General features: G+C 41.3%; 1 pseudogene across 1 annotated transcript; it reads right to left on the bottom strand.

The window, feature by feature from the left end:
• Positions 1 to 2683: 2683 nt before the first annotated feature.
• Positions 2684 to 11672, bottom strand: AT3G30749 (annotated as a pseudogene; the record flags this gene model as incomplete). The annotated part of the gene is made up of 1 exon: positions 2684 to 11672.
• Between the last annotated feature and the right edge of the window lie 333 nt (positions 11673 to 12005).

Below are 12005 nucleotides of genomic sequence, written 5' to 3'. Positions count from 1 at the left end.
TTGAATGACGCCACAAAAGGATGCGGAAAAGCCTTTTGATAAGTCGAGAAAGATCAAAATTTGACATACGAAAATGGATCCATGATCTATTTTAAGAGAGAGTTTTGATAAAAAGATAGATGGGTTCTCATAAGAGATTACATGAGTTTATAAAGAGAAGAAGAAAAGAAGAGAAAGAGACAAGTCTTGGAACATACTCCAAGGCTGCTTAGAAACACAACATAATATTAAAGATAGAATTTGAATAGAAAAAACTCTTTCACTTTAAAGATGACCCTTAAACTTCCATTTTCGTCACTCCTCTTGACCATCAAATTAACCACTTGGTTTGGGCTCTTCTTGGGCTTGTAATGGGCATAAAATGACTTGGACTTGATATATATTCCTTGAGGCCAACTTCTGAAAGTTATACCATGGTTTGGATCATCAAATGGGTGATTTGAATGTGAATCATTTGCCTCATTAAAAACCTTGTCAAGAAAACCCATTGGGACAAAACTTGACAAGGGAAAAAGAGTACAAATGAGACACATGCCCATTTGATGATCATGTATCAAAACCAATGAGGTTAAGATAACATCTTTCCCATACTCTTTCTCCGTTATAAGTTCATTTTCTGCTTCAAAATGCTCCTCAGGTTCAAGCTGCTCCTCTGCTTCAAGCTCTTTCGCGGCTACAAGCTCTTGATCAAATTCCAAGTCCTTTGTGCTTTCCATGATCACATCATACTCGGCCAGGTGGTCGAGTGGTCAAGTCTTCTACTCGACCAGGGGGGTCGAGTGGTCGGTTGAGGTCGTGAAGCGTCTACTCGACCAGGGGGTCGAGTGGTTTGACATGATCAGGTCCGCTTTTTTGAATTAGCTCGTCAACAGCTCCAAATCACCTGAAAACAACACAAATATGCAACATGCATGCAAAACTATCCTAAACATGCAAAGTGATGACAAATGATGACAAATGATATAAAACAGTGATGATATGATGCTAAAGTGATGACAAATGGATGCTCAAAACAGGCAAAATGCACACTTATCAACTCCCCAAAACTTAGTCTTTGTTTGCCCTAAGCAAACAATTAAGAACAAGCTGGAGGTGAGGTTTGAAGGCGGGGACTCAGAGCCAAAGCAGGTATATCAGATGAAATCAATGTCCAAGTTGATAGTTCTAAGTTACGATATGATCGAATTCTACTCAAAAAGGTTAGCCAAGCCTTGTTATCAATCAATCCGACTCATTTGCTCGACCTACATAATGTTTTCAAATCTACCAATCCCTTTAACATTCATTAGTTCTCGAACGTGAATCAAGCAATGTATCATCAATGAACTCATTTGGCTAAGGTAAAGGCCAAGAGACAAAGATGGTCCCTTATAGAATAGGCTTCAGCAACAGGGGATCTCTCAAAAAATGATTGAGCTTTAGTAGAATGCTAAAGGTAAGTCCCAAGCTATGCATACAGAGATAAGATCCCATCTACCCAGAGTATATCAAATGAAGCTCTAATGGTAATCCCATCTCCAATCCCAGTATAAGAACTTAACTCTACCCTTTGCATTCATGAATCCTTTAAGCCCTTTTTCTAATCATTCTTTTCTTCTCTCTTAACTCTTAGGAGAAGCTTTCTCAACACTTTGATACATCTAGCGGATTTGGATTTCTTTGACAACTAAGGTTCCTATTTTTTAAAATTTTAAAGCCGAGGGCTTTTGCCCATCTTCAATTGCTAACAAGAACTCTCTCTTTCTTTTCTTTACATATCTCAAAACCTTTACTAGACTTTTTTGCTTCTTTAGCTTACTTCACCTAGAGTCTTTTACCCTTTCTCATCAATGAATCAACCCTTTTTTTTTTTTTTCTTTAAGACACATCCCAACCCAAAGTATAAGCGCCCACCTAGTCCTATCTAGTCCGAAAAATGCGAACTAGAACTCCATGAGACACTATCTCTATCGTTACGAACCTAACACTTTCTACCAAGCTTAATCGGAATAAGACCTCACAAACACTCACAAGTGATATAGGGCTTGAAAGAAAGTCTAGGTTTGAGTTCGGGTTAACTGCTTTAATAAGGAGAGTCAGCTACTTGGATTAACAAGAGTGATCAAAATGAATAAGAAAATCCAGGTATTTTAGGGTATCCATGAGTTCAAATTTGATGCAGACAAGATAATTAAAGATCAAATTCAGGTTCAAATTGATAGGGAATGGTATCAGATCATGACAGTGTGGTCGAGTAGAGCAATCTAGGCATGGTTCAGTTTTACTTCAATTTCATTGACTACGCAACAGACAACTAGCAACGAGGGCACTGAGTTTATCCGGTGAACCAAAATGCTTACAAGGCTATCTCATCATTATCCCCTATGCATATGCAACAATCCTAAATGAAACACTCTAGACTCGATCCTAAATGAAATGCAACTACATGAACACTCTATTTTTGTGAAATCATTTTCTTGAATTTTTCAATTTTTTTTTTTTTCCTATGCCTTGATGAATGCAGACTCAAGAGTATAAACAATGCAACACACACTTCCTGAGCCCTCCCCCAAACTTAAAACACACAATCCACTGTGTGACTAAACTTGGAAGAGAGTACTTAGGACAAATCCAATCACAGAAACAAAATAAAGAACAAATCACAAGAGATGATATAATACAATGGTGAAGTGAGGCGCTTACCTCACTCAAAGAATGAACGGAGTTGGTCGTCAATGGCTGCCTGTGATTGCTCCCAGGCCATAGACGACCCGCCCTGTTCTGTATCAGCTCCAGCATGTGGGTACTCGACCTCATCAGCTCTATGGCGGCCAACACCGCTCTGAGGATACTCGACCTCTCTTCTTCTGCTGCGACCAGCACCGTGGTCGAGTGATCTCCTCGAGTGAATAAGGCGTGATCTGCTGCTAGAGCGAACGAGTGTAGCCTTCCTTCTTCTCTTGTGCTCCCGAGACTCGAATGATGAATGTCTAGCAGGGACATGTGAGACTCTCTGCTCACTAGGCTCAGGCCTGTGCTGACTTGGCTCAGGCTCATCAAATCTCCTCGATGGCATCTCTAGAGGAGGTTGTCCCTGTGGAACATTTGTAGTGTAAGAGGAACAGCTCAGCGTATCCGTCAGAAACTTGATAGTCTTGAGGCACTTGGCGAGTAGCTTGTCCTGCTTCTTGCACCACTTCTGCAGCTTGCTATTGTTCCTATGAGCTTCACTCAAGCTCTTGCTCTCCCTCGCTGGAGGTACATGTTCACTAAAATGATACATGCTAGTGTCAAACTCCACTGCTCTGTCTTCATCCATCCCATCCTCAGCAGCTTCTTCTATAAGATCATCCTCATCCAATGGCGGAGCGTTCTCATAGTAGAGGTTTCCAAGCTCAGGCCTAAAATCAATGTTATCTCCCTCTATTATGCGTGTAACCTCTGGGCTGGGGAGAAGGATGCTAGCTCTCTTATCCGTAGAGTGCTCAAACCTGAAACGGTGCATGTCGCCAACCATTGCGAACTCCACGAATTCGCAGTGACGTAGATGCTCGATATCCATTGCCCGTGGCTCGAGTCCATCAGATGTGATTGGGACTCCACAAGCGATCAGAATCGGTGTCACAACACCGCCAATACAAAGAGCGCCTCGTATTCTCTTATGGTTATTGTTGACAGCCCAGCTCTTGTATCCACACAGGTGGATCAGAAGAAGTACAGAGAGAGGTGTGTCATTGATTTCACCTTGGAGAGACATTTTGTTCTTAGTTTGGCGGAGAGTGCCTTTGAGAGCCATAGCGATCATTTCCATATCAGAATTGGTAACAGTCCCTGTGATCTCTCGGGAGTAGAGGACATTGGCTGTAGAACGCTGGAAGTACCTGATGACAGGGCTGCGTATCATATTGCTCTTTGGCCTAGAAGAATTCAGCGGTACAGAGCTGCCAATTGTGATCCATAAGTCTTTCAACTCTTCTCTATCATACTTGGGCTTAGTACCCGTTCCATTGGGGAAACCAAACAATCCTTCGAAGCGCTTGATTGATTACCTATACTCATGACCATACACAGAGAATCTCAAGAATCCCAATCCTTCGCATTCCAAATCATCAGAGGTCATACCTTGGTAAAGCTCCACTTGTAGTGTGGAGAGGAACTGAATCGTTTCTTCTTCATATGCTACATAGGGATAAGCCATCAGAGTGTCCAGATGACAACTCTGGTACAGGTGCTGAACATCCTCCAACAATCCAAATTGAGCAAGTGTGGTCGAGCATGGATACCCTGTGCTACAGAACTCATTCAGTTTGAAGAGCCTGATATACTCCTCAGCAGGCAATACATTAGGTTTGTGCAGAAGTTTGGTGGCTTTGCGAGTATGCTCAGGCATGTACTCGTCTTCTAGATCCACATCTATAAGCTCATACCTCCCTGTCATTGCTCTCTTCCCTCGAGCTATCTCAGCTTTTCTTCTGAAGCTATCGTATTCTCTCTGTTCTCGTTCTGTCTCATCCATGTTATAGTCAGGATCAACCGAAGAACTGCCACTGTAATTACTCATGATTCTCCTGCAAGAAGATTTAGAACTCAAAACTCAAATGTCAATAGGTTAGTCTCAAAGATAACAATGAAACCAAAATTGTTATCAACAGGCAATGAAATTGACCAAATTGGTCGAGTACAATCTAGTACTCGAGTAAACTGAGCTGTTCTCGAGTTCCTCTTACACGAATTGGATCGAGTAGAGTAGAGACCGCGGTTGAGTAACTTTTCTGAAGTCGAGTGGATCTGCTGATTTCCTAGCACCAGCGATCGAGTGATACCTCAGTGAACCGGAATTGAAGCCTGGAATCTTGAAACGTGAAGGGTCGGTCGAGTGGTTGGCTCCAGAGGTCGAGTACTTCTTCGGTGAGCCGGAATTGGCAAGGACGAAACCACAAGTCGACGGTCGAGTACTGTAGTTGTTACCGAGTAGTTCCCGAGACTTTGACGGTGAAGTGAAGTGGTCGAGTGAGAGGCGGCGATTTGTGGTGAAGTAGAAAAATTGGAGTGTCGGTGGCGTAGCAGTCGAGTGATTCACGGTGAAACAAAACCGGTGGTCGAGTGAAACTTGGAACTCGACTGCGGCGGCTGAGTAATTCTCTCCAACGACGGTCGATTGGTTTCAGCGAGGTCGAGTGCGGCTTAGGTTTCAGAGAATTGTTTCTTGCGGTCGAGTGATGGAAAATTGAATAGAGGTTGGTCGAGTAAAATTTCAAAAGGAGTGGTGGAAATTGAGTTTGAGATTCTCTCTCCATCTTATCTTCAGCGTGTGGTCCACACTCTGTTGACTGGGAAAACAGAAGGAAATCTACTGTAAACTTGACAAAATCCCTGCAAGTCTTTGTAGCTCCTGTTGGTCGAGTATAATGATGATTTAAATTTTTTTGGGTTTTAAACATCACATATACTCGACTTATGTACTCGAATTCAGGGTCTCCAGATGCAACAAAAAAATTTCAAAATTTTGCACTCCACCATGCTATACACTCGATTTCCTGGTCTTCTGTAGAGTAAAAGTTTTGAATTTTTACTCTATCTCCACATCGTTCCTTTGTTCCTGAAAACCAAAAACACAACTAAAACAAATCAAAAATAACAAGAAAATAAAAGTTTATTTACAGAGATAGTCATAGAATTTCCCCCCAAGTGAGTTTGTTTAAAGTCAATAGCTTGACTCCTTTACTCCTTTAATCATCAAGAAGTTCCTTGAGGTGAACCGACGTCACCTCTGGAAGGATTTGATCTGCTAAGTACTTCTTGAGCCTTTAACCGTTTACTGTGAAATCTCCACTCTTACCAGGTAGAGTGACTGCTCCATAAGGACGGACCTCAATGACAAAGAAGGGGCCAGACCATCTGGATTTAAGCTTTCCTGGAAAGACCTGAAAATCCTTAGTGATGATCTTCTTGTCATGGAAAAGCTTAATTCTCTCCTTGTAGATTTTAGAGCCCTCATAAGCTTCTAAACGGATTTCATCAAGGTCACTGAGTTGGATCAACCGCTTTTCCTCAGCGGTTTTTATGTCAAAGTTCAGGAGTTTTACCGCCCATATAGCTTTGTACTCGAGCTCAACAGGTAGGTGACATGATTCTCCATAGAGGAGATTAAAAGGAGTTGTACCAATGGGTGTCTTGAAAGTTGTCCTGTAAGCCCACAGTGCATCATCAAGCTTTGCAGACCAGTCTTTCCTTGTAATTCCAACAGTTTTTTCCAGAATTGTTTTTATCTCCCTGTTAGAGATCTCAACCTGCCCGCTTGTCTGTGGATGATAAGGGGTGGCGACTTTGTGCTTTACTCCATGCTTCTTCAGGAGGTTCTCAAAGACTTTGTTGATGAAATGCTTCCTACCATCACTGATTACTACCCTAGGAACTCCAAATCTCCAGAAGATTATGGTCTTGAACAGCTTCAGCACAACTTTTGCATTGTTGGTAGGACTAGCAATAGCTACGACGACCAGTATATACTTGTTACCGTATGAAGATGGGAATGGACCCATAAAATCAATTCCCATACGTCAAAGATCTCCACTTCCAAGAGTGGGTTTTGAGGCATCTCATTTCTTTTGCTGATGTTTCCCTTTCTCTGCCATGAATCACATTTTGAAACGAACTTCTGAGCGTCCTTATACATTATTGGCCACCAAAAGCCCCCTTGCAGAACCCAGCATTACCAAGGAAACTTCTGATGTCCTTCACCGTTTTTGGTGGCTGCAACTGCATCATCACTTCAATTTTTCCTTTGTCAACCTCTATACCCTTCTCTGATATCTTGTGGCCCAACATTATGCCTTCCTTCACCATGAAATGACACTTTTCCCAATTGAGAACAAGATTCGTCTCTTCGCACCTGGTCAATACCCTGCCAAGATTCAACAAACAAGAGGAGAAAGAGGGGCCATAGACCGAAAAATCGTCCATGAAGACCTCCACCATCTCCTCGATTAAATCTTAAAATATAGAGGTCATACACCTCTGAAATGTTGCAGGAGCATTGCATAAACCAAATGGCATTCTCTTATAAGCAAAAGTTCCATAAGAACATGTGAAAGTAGTTTTCTCTTGATCATTAGGGTGAATCGGTATTTAAAAGAAACCACTATATCCATCAAGAAAGCAATAGTATGGGTGATTAGCTAACCGTTCAAGCATTTGATCAATGAATGGTAAAGGAAAATGATTTTTCCTAGATGCAGCATTTAGCTTTCTATAATCAATATACATTCTATTACCAGTTATAGTTCTAGTAGGGATCAATTCATCCTTTTCATTTTTAACAACAGTCATTCTACCCTTTTTAGGGACGCAATGAACTGGAAGAACCCAAGTACTATCAGATATAGGGTAGATGACACCAACATCAAACAGTTTCAAAATTTCTTTTTTCACTACTTCTTTCAAGTTGGGATTTAACCTCCTCTGTGGTTCAATGCTAAAATAGGATTCGTTTTCAAGGTGGATCCTATGGTTGCATAAACTAGGTGAAATTCCCTTAATGTTAGATAATGAATAGCCAATTGTTCTCCTATACTTTTTAAGTTCAGATAATAGCAGGTTCACTTCATCATCATTTAACTCAGCATTAATGATCACAAGGTAAGTAGAGTTTGGACCAAGGAATGCGTACCTTAGACCTTTAGGAAGTGGTTTGAGATCAACCTTCGGTGCCTTGAGTTCAGACCAGTCATCTTAAGTTGGAATGATCAGCTCTCCAGAGTCGCTGACAGTCGAGGTCGAGTCATTGGTCGAGTATGTTCTCGAGTGTGCAGGTTGAACTCGTGTTGACCCTTCTTCGCTCATTACCATTACCTATGTTGGTGGTCCATTCAATTCCTCAGAAGGTTGTAATTCTTCCATTGCTTTATGGGAGTACAGCTTCTGGTATCCCAAAGTTTCCAAATGCAGAAACTCATCTTCACCACTTTTGGTTAAAGCACTGTTAAGGTGATCTTCTTCTGCAAGCTCTTCCAGTAACTCATCAGCTAACTGATCCATTTCTTCGATCCAAAAGAGTTGCCCTTCCATAGTAGGCTTCTTCATCGCGTCTTTGACGTCAAAGGTCATCTTAAAGTCTTTGCCAAGGTTTAGATCAATCTTCCCTTTCTTGACATCAATCATAGCTTCTGCAGTTGCTAAGAAAGGCCTCCCCAGAATCAAAGGGTCCTTGGGCTCTTCATCCATCTTCAAGACTACAAAGTCAGTTGGTATCTCTATGGCTCTAATCCTGATTGGTAGGTTTCCGAGTAAACCATGAGGGATCCTTACTGACCTGTCTGCTAGGATAAGGGATATATTGCAGGATATGTATTGAGTGAACCCTAATCTTTTGGCAACAGAGAGCGGCATGAGACTGACTAATGCTCCTAAATCACATAGACATCTGTTGAAAGGCAATGGACCTAAAGAGCATGGTAGAGTGAATGAACCAGGATCACTAAGCTTCTTAGGAATGATCTTCTTTTGTATGATAGCACTGCATTAATGACTCAATACTACCATCCCTTGCACTTCTTGAATTCTCTCTACGATCAAATCTTTCAGAAACTTGTGAGAGTTCGGGATTAGCGCTAGAGCGTCAACAAGAGGTATCCGCAACTCAACCTCCTTGATGTTCTTGGCAAACATAGCTCTATACTTATCTGCCAAGGCTTTCTTGTGACAGCCAGGAAATGGAAGTTGTGGTTTGTAAGGAGGAGGAACAAAGACCTTTTCTATGTTCTTGACAACAACTGGTTTTGGAGCAGTTGGTGATGTTGCTAGGAAGGTTGGTTGAGTATTTGGTCGAGTAACGTGGTCGAGTGGCTGCTCGAGTGGTTGCTCGAGTGTCTGGTCAAGTGGCTGCTCGAGTGGTTTGTCAGCTCGATCTTTACCGAGACTGAAATCCTCCCCATCTTGATCTTCACTGTCCTCAGTGACTGTCTTTGGTTCCTCTCAAGTTGGAAGTGAGCATATTCTTTTGGATTTTGAATTGCTTTGCCTGGAAGTTGGCTTATCTGTTTTGGAGCTGAAGAAGATGCAATGTCCCTCTAAGTATCGGACTTTGGTATTCAGTGTTTCCACCTTGACATTTAGATCATTGTAGCTACTGTCCAACTTATTGTGTAACTCAGATATTTTCTTAGCTATCTCCATGGAGCCAGATGCTTTCCCGTGAAGCAACTGTTGTAGCATTTGTTTCATGTCAAGATCAGGAGCAGCAAGACCTTGGTTTTGCTGAGGTGCAAACACAGGTGGTGGTTGCGGCTGAAGTTCCCTTGAAATTGCTGCTGGGGAACAAAACCTTGGTTGTAGGGAACAAAGGGTTTGTTCTGACCTTGTTGTTGCTGTGGAGGATACACTTGGTCTTGTGGATTAGCAATGTTGGTGCTGCGGTAGGAGAGGTTGGGGTTGTTGGTCTTGAAGTTGTTATACCCTTTGTAGCCACTCTGGTTGTTGTTGATGTAGCTAACTTCTTCTAACTGGTTACCCTCCCCATCTTGGACTTGATACTGCTCGTCATCAAGAAGGAAGTGCACATGCTTCTGCTGGCTAAGTAGAATTATGTCCAGCTTGTCATTCAGTGCTTTGATCTCCTTCCTATGTTTGTCATCGGAATCAGCTGTGCCTCTGATGGTCCTATTGCAGTCCTCGTTGTAATTACCATCTGATTGAGCAAGGTTCTCAACCAATTCCCGGCCTTCTTCAACATCCTTGTTCTGGAAATTCCCATTGCTGGCGGTATCCAGAAGCATTCTGATGCGTGGTAGAACTCCTCTGTAAAGAGTGCTGAGCAGAGAGGCTTTCTTGAAGCCATGATGAGGGTATTGTGATATAACCCAATTTTCACTGATTTTATCTATGTTTTAGGTATAGGATTTTGAGTCTTTATGTTATTTCTCGAGTCTTTTTAGTGTCTTTTCAGGTATTCTATGCAATGGGACAACAATGGAGATAAAGAGACATTTTGGAGCAAAAGCTAAGAAAAAGGAAGCTAAGGACGATTTTGGTTCAGGAATCAGCGAGGAGTGTCGATCGACACACTCTTGGTGTCGATCGACACCAGTTTCGGCCCGGCAGAAGTCCATGACGCTTTCAAGTTTACATAAGAGGAAATTTGCCTCAGAAGACTTCCTTATTTGTATTATTAGTCCCTGGACGTTTTTAGGGTTTTATATATTGTTTTTAGACCTAAGTTTCTTTTATCAAGTCTTTTATCAAGCTTTTGCAAATCCCTGTTACTAAGAGACATAAGCTATTCATCGATTGTTTTTCAGAGTTTTATTCAGATCTTAATACAGTGAAGAGATCCCTTCTTTCCCCTTCTCTACTTACTGTGTTTATGCTTTCACACTCGAATATGTTGTTTGCTTCATTCAATATGTCTGAGTAATCTGCTTGTTAGGAATAGGGTTTCTCATTAGGGATTCATATGGTTTAGTAGATTGTCCACTTTGCTAGGTTATCTATAGAATTCTTCATCTTTAATTATGTTTAATGTTTGCCAAAAAAAAAAAAAAATTATGTTTAATGCTAGATCTAGAGTAATTAACTAGATCTTGAATCTAGACAATAGATATGCCCGCCATAGGTATCTGTAGTTGGATCTATTATTTGATGAGTCTGGTTTATAGGTGTGTAATAAGAATCGGCCTATCTACTAAGATGAACAATTGAACTCGTTAAGAATGCATATTTAGGTTGATAGTTTCTCGGCTTCTCCGGTTATTATTAGCTATAGGTATAGAGAGTTTCGCGGCACGCCTACCGGTTATTCCATAATTAGAGTTTGAGTTTAAGAATGGTTTGATAACAACCTAGCTTTCATTAGATCTACTAACCAATAGTTTCCTGAGAATACCCTGTTCCTAGCTCTTTTCCTAAACGTTCACAACACAATCAATATTGCTGTTTTCTTGCTTTGTTTACTTACTATTTCACTTACACCCTACTAGCTTAATCTCGACATTTAACTCATTGTTTAAACAAAAGAACTCCGTGATTCGATCTTAAATAACTGCAATTAATCTCTTATTTGAGAGAGTAGTTCTAGCTAATTTGAACCATATCACATTGGTTGGTGTAACCATTGAAATGCTCCCATGCTTCACAGAAGCTTTCACCAGTCATCTATGAAAAGCCAGAGATCTCATTTCCGAGTCTTGCAGTTTTGGCATTGAGAAGAACTTTGCTAGAAAAGCATTCTTGCAATCATCCCAGGTGGTGATTGAGTCATGTGGCAGATTCTTCTCCTAGATGTGTGCTTTGTCGCCCAAGGAGAATGGAAACAACCGGAGCTTGAATCCGTCTTCACTGACACCATTGATTTTTGTTAGGTTGCAGAGCCTATCGAATTCATCAAGGTGGTCGAGTGGATCCTCCATTGGCAGACCATGGAATTTGTTCCCATGAATCATCGAGATGAGACCACTCTTAATCTCGAAGTTGTTGTTCTTGATAGCAGGAGGTGCAATTCCTTTCCTCTGACGATGGTCCCTTGGTGCATCTCCAGCACCGATGTTGGCAGGACCATTCTGTTGATTCTGTTTGTCAGCCATTTCGAGTAGTTGCTGGGGTAAAAGGTTGACTGTGTTTCTCCTTTATCTGAGTTTGCGAGCGATGCGGTCGATGTTATCGAAAAGGAGGTTCTGATTGCCTGTTGATCGAGTTTACATACAGCAGAGGTGTACCTGGAGCAACAAGACAACAAAAAAAAAAAAAAATAGTTAGTAACTAAAATGAAAATTGAAAAAGAACTTGATCTAAGCAAGTCTGAAATCTTAAATGTAACAAACAAACACCCAATTGGCAAAGGCGCCAAATGGATAATAGGTTTTAGTCAATTATCCTTAAACACCAATCATGTCGTTGTAGTATTTTAGTTTGTCAATCCAAATGGGTGTGATGCTAACAATCAAGATGTGATCAGAAGTCACTAAGTCAAGCCAAGCAATAACAGGTTTTGACGTGTTCTAGGAGTCCTAAGTGAACATGCAGAAAACAGAAAT

The sequence above is a fragment of the Arabidopsis thaliana genome, chromosome 3 (genome assembly GCF_000001735.4).
Source record: "Arabidopsis thaliana chromosome 3, partial sequence".
Taxonomy (NCBI): domain Eukaryota; kingdom Viridiplantae; phylum Streptophyta; class Magnoliopsida; order Brassicales; family Brassicaceae; genus Arabidopsis; species Arabidopsis thaliana.
The sequence above is the reverse complement of the archived record's forward strand: the minus strand, read 5'-3'. Positions and strand labels throughout refer to the sequence as shown.